Source organism: Pinus tabuliformis, chromosome 5_2 (genome assembly GCF_031772625.1).
Source record: "Pinus tabuliformis cultivar Carrire ecotype Pingquan chromosome 5_2, CPIR1, whole genome shotgun sequence".
NCBI lineage: Eukaryota > Viridiplantae > Streptophyta > Pinopsida > Pinales > Pinaceae > Pinus > Pinus tabuliformis.
In genome coordinates this window covers 184,313,897-184,319,236 of record NC_142306.1, presented here as the reverse complement: position 1 = coordinate 184,319,236, position 5,340 = coordinate 184,313,897, and the positions used below count along the sequence as shown (strand labels likewise).

The following is a 5,340-nucleotide window of genomic DNA, read 5'->3' as shown; positions in this document are numbered from 1 at the left end:
TTGGACGCCCACCGTGGTGAACATGCATAAGAAAGAGCTCTCACCTATATTGGCAAAAAAGTATGTGTAAACCGTAATCTATGAACTAACAGGGAGAACTCTCGTTCATAGTGGTAGCAGAGAATGCACAAACCTAGTCTTTAAATATGCAAGGGCTTATTAGCAACCTCCTCGTATATATGTAATATTGGAAAAGTCATTATGGTTATCCTTTCAACATTACTATCAACATTATTATGAAGGGTTATGGTATTCTCTCATGAGATTTGAAGTTGAGTGGTGAGGATAAGTGAGACAACTACATGGTAAATATAGAAGAGAATTTTTAAAATATAGTGAAATTTTTAAAAACTTAGCATGACAAACTAGTTTGATCATCTTAAAAGATAAAATGGAAATTTAAAAATAATGTCTGATAAATTTGTAACAATCATCAACCACAAATTAAATTAAATTAAATTATTTTAAAATTTATTTTATTGCCCCTTACACTTGCATTAAGAATTCATGTATCAAGAACAAAGGTTAAAAGATTACAAATCATTATTTAACACATACATATGATAGTTTTCAATACATTTATATTGGGACATAAGAATCTTATTAAGGGGTTGCGGTATTAAACGTTATACCAACATACTATGTTACCCCTCCCTAGGCACATAACATTGTTAACCCCACCCACGGTGATAAGAACTTAGGTTGTAGTTATTGGTTTTATGGTATGAGATCCCTGGCTAGTTCGAAGTCTCTAGACACCGCCTATCGGTATTCCCACTACACTCTCCTTAACGTGATGGGAAATATCTGGCATAATCTTTGTCGTCTGAGATTAGGGTTAATGTTGAACGGTTGAATTACATTCAGGGCGGTTAATGGAATCGCTTGCCACCAGGAATCACTACTCGCACTGTCATTCTATCCCTCCGTCGAGCGTCTCTGCAACTTCCGGCGCCTAGGTTTTTCTATCTGAGCTATGAACATCCTCCGCTAAGCAGTAGATGTCATCTTATTTGTTTCTTTTGTTGGTCGATTTGTTGAGTTTCCTCGTTCCTTACGCGGGTTTTGTTTTCCATTTTCATCAGGGGTTGGTTCCTGGAGGGTTTTCCAAAATACCTTCAAAGCCATTTGACTCGATCCCTCACAGGTGGAAATTTCCAGTTGCATGATAGGTTCTTGTCTTTTTTTGTCATAATTACTGGTAAATCCCTACATGCAACTCACTCTAAATTTTGGCTTACAAGTAGGAATGAAGACCAAAATCATCGCTTCTCCTCCAAAACAATGTTACAGGTAATTTTCCCTTTTTTATATAGATATTTTGGTTGACAATAACTCTTACCCTACAGTACTTAAGAATATAACTTCTTGATTCTTTCATGCAGGTGAGAATTTACTGATACTTGGAATCCCTCATTCAATTGCCTCAAATATCGAGTTTTCTCCAACTAACTATCTGTGGATTTTCACTGCTATACTTTCCAGGTGATGGGATTTCTTTACCTTTCCTGCAATGTGTACAAGAGCCTTGGGTCACATCTCATAACTGAGAAAATCGTTTTCTGTGAATTGATATAAATCTAGGGTTTAATTGTATTGTTTTTAAATAGGTTTGTATTCTGCAAAGGTTTTGTAATGGATTCCACATTACGGCCAAGCTGAGACCTAGCCCTTTTTCTCTTATGTAACCTTGTGTACTGAATATGGAACAATTCTGTTAATTAACTTTGAGTTTCAGGGAAACTTGCTCCTGTGGGGTTTTGCATGTATCTTTTTTATTATTATTGTTGATATGGCTTAGAAAATGTATCCAGTTCTTATTCTTTGTGGGTATATTTTTTATTCAAATGTTATAATATAGTTAGTTGAAAACAATGTGTAATAGGTTAAGGCTCCGACATTGTGATGTAATTAATTTGTGTTTCCTATTCCTTGAATGGGTTTGTTTAAGAAATCAATAATTCTCATTACATGCACCGTTGTTCTTTCCATGGTTTTGCTAGTCTTGAATGGAGTATTTGAGGTTGTATTTTGGTTTATTTGTACCCAGTGACTTGAACTAGTCGAGGGCAAACTACCAGGTTCTCGTTCCTCAATTTTCTTTTCCAAATTTCCTTTCATTCTGAGAAGGAGAAGACAGTATTGTCTCCCAAGGAACCACAGGTTCCAGGTCAGAGACTAACCTACTACCTCCCTCAGCCACCTCTCCTCCATAATGCCATGCAACTATTGGGCTATTATTTCCTTTGAATGCTACATGCATATTGATTTCCTACTATTAGTTTCTTAGCTTCACTTAAGTATAGAAAATAGACAACATAACACATTTAATCTAAAACATATTAAAGGAAAATAATCCGACATATTCATTAGAAATTTTCCCAAAAACCTCTTCGGTATTTCAGAGTTTACGAGTTATGTTGCTTCCTCATTTAGATGATATATATATATATATATATACACACTACTATGCTCCAAATATTTCTTGCACGAGTATTTAATTTAGCCTTTGGTCAAGACCAAACTTCTAATCCACAGAGTCTTTTCCATATTTTAATACCAGAATAATATTCTTTGTAATAATAAATCGGGTACAACTAGAATCATAGTTTAGTTAAGAATTTACTTATCCGTTTCAATTGGCACTCTCAAGGAAGAACCCAGAACAGACTCCTTTAACAAGCCAACCTTTGAGAAAGGTAATGACGTCGTTTTCTCTCCCACGAGCAATCTTATTCATGAACCCTCACAGGTTTGTTTTCTCAGGCCACAGAACCCCTCCAAGAGTTCAACTTGGATTATGTATTAGATTGAGGCTTCCACTGGCTCCTTTTCTAGCTCAAGAAGTCCCTAAGGCAACGTCTTGCCTCCCTCACAACACTTTCTATGGAGCTTCTATAATGCTCTTTTCCTTCTTCCTTATGCCTCCAACTTCCTTCCTTGGTTGCTTTCCTTTGCCTTTTCATTCTTGAGACCATATTTTAATTCTCAAGGGAAGAGGAAATCACTGATTACAACTGTCTGGTAAAAAGTTTCTGTCTTTGGGTTTTTCCTCCAGTAAATCCTGTTGAAGAAAGTGTAACTGGGTTCAGGATTTACAAATGTAATTTTGATCTTTGTACTTTTCAAAAAAGAAACGTTATTTTATTGTCAATTATAAGAATGAGTTTCTTGCTCATTTCTTAGGAAAGTTAAAGAGTAAATGTCATGCTCTTCTTGAGCTTATATGTAATGTAAAAGAGTCAACCTAGTGTCAAGATCAAAGCCCTCCAAGACAAGCACCATCTCCTTGAAGAAGGCAACAAGCAAAATGAATTAACAAGAACTGCAAATCGGCTAAATGAAAACACTGTGATCTCCTTGATAAGTCGGCCCGACTTATGGCTCACATGTCGACCTAATGGATATCAACCTTGACCCATATTTATAACTCATGGAGTGACATTTCAAATATAGAACCTCAAATAATCTAGGAAAAGGAAGAGCGAAGGAGAAGTATACACAGAACCTCGAACATCCTGAAGCCACGGATAAGGAGAAGACATATCTCTGCATACATCTCTAAAGTTTTGGTCAAGGATAGTGGCATAAGGTCTCGAGTGAGGTGCAGGAAAATAATCACAAACCTCTGCAACTTCGGGTGAGGACAGAGCCTTGGCATACTTCTGAAACCTCGGTCACAATTGCAGTAATATCTTCGGACTCCTCTCTGAGATTGCAGACAAAGTAACAGTGGTACAAGAAGCTCGAATGAAGGCAGTAGACCAACACTTCAGATGGATCACTATGATCTTAGACAAGCATTACAATGACACAACTTCTTGGCACAACTGTGATCTTAGTGCAAGGAGGATGTTGTCATAAGTCTCGATACAATAGTGTTGCAACAACAGTAATCTCAGTGATAACATTTACAGTACAATAGGAACAAGACCTAGTTGACATGGTGAATAAAGCAAGATGCAACTATAAGGATCTCTGTGATATTATGATCATGATCTCGGTGAAGTAGTAACAATGATGATAATGATCTCAACAAGGAAGAAGAGGATTGGTGTCTTGATCTTGGAGTAGCCTAGTAGGTCAAGGGTCATGGTCTTGATGTTCGTTAATTGAATCTCCATAAGAATAACTCTGTGTGGGTTTTCCTCTCCAGAAGGGAGAGGTTTTGGCCCTTGCAGAAATCCAAATATCTTGTGTTCTTGTCTCTTTGTTTTGGCAGTAGTTTGATGAAGCAAACACACTCACTAATAATAAGAAGAAGATCAAGCTAAGATAAATTGCAAAAGATAACTTCACAAATTGTTATCAAGTATAGAAGAATCACATTAATCCCACTTGCCCTAGATTCTTCAACAAATCCTTTATTCTTAATTAATTAACATTTTATATTTTTATTGATTATTATTACTATTTGTTTTTTTTAAATAATCTTGACAACAACTCTTAATCACCCAAAATTCATAGTTAGGATTTTCCTACAACCTTTTGTATACTTAAGTCTTAAAAAGAACAAAATAAATACCACTAACTAACCCGATATTTACATTAACCAAGGGTGTTACATCTTCCTCCCTGGAGATAAATACCATCCTTGGTGTTACTTGGTCTCCCAAACAGACCAAGATAAGATCCATGCATAAAACTTTCATCCTCCCAGGTGTCCTCTTCAGGGCTGAAGTGTCTCCATTGCACTTTAACTTGGGTGATGGCTCACCTTCGTAGCATTATTTTTCTTTTGTCGAGAATACATTGAGGTTCTACCTGAAATTCTCCATCTAGTTTGACCTACCGCAAACCCACTCTTTCAATTAGTTGTCATTCAATCATATATATATATATATATATATATATATATATACAATGAAATAAGAATTCAAGTTCACATTTTATATATATACATACATTACTTGATCTCCTTTTTGCCTGTATATCCTACCAATGAATCACATGCTTAAGATCATATATATACTTCTTTAATAAGGAGACATGAAACACATTATGTATTTTTATATAACTGGGTATTGCTAATCGATAGGCCATTGGTCCAACTCTCTCCAAAATCTAGAAAGGGCCACAGAATCTCAGGGCAAGCTTTGCACAATCACCCCATCTTAGGGTGTTCTTCTTTGGTTTAACCCGAACATACACATGATCCCCAACTCTAAATTCTGGATAATTCCTTTTCAGGTCAGCGTACACCTTTTGTCTATCTTAAGCATCTTTTAAGTTTTTCCGAACTTTATTCACTGTCTTCTCCATTTCTGCGAGCATATCGAGTCCCAACATTAGCTTATCTTTTGGATTGATCCAATTAGTAGATGTCCTGCACCTTCTCCT

The 5,340-nt window shown here is 36.1% G+C and overlaps 1 long non-coding RNA gene across 1 annotated transcript; it reads left to right on the top strand.

Moving 5' to 3' along the window:
- The first annotated feature begins 731 nt into the window (after nucleotides 1-731).
- LOC149158158 (uncharacterized) lies at nucleotides 732-1,763 on the top strand. The gene is made up of 4 exons (XR_016262026.1): nucleotides 732-959; nucleotides 1,086-1,147; nucleotides 1,248-1,293; nucleotides 1,486-1,763. It is a non-coding gene; the product is annotated as an uncharacterized LOC149158158 (long non-coding RNA).
- Nucleotides 1,764-5,340: the final 3,577 nt, after the last annotated feature.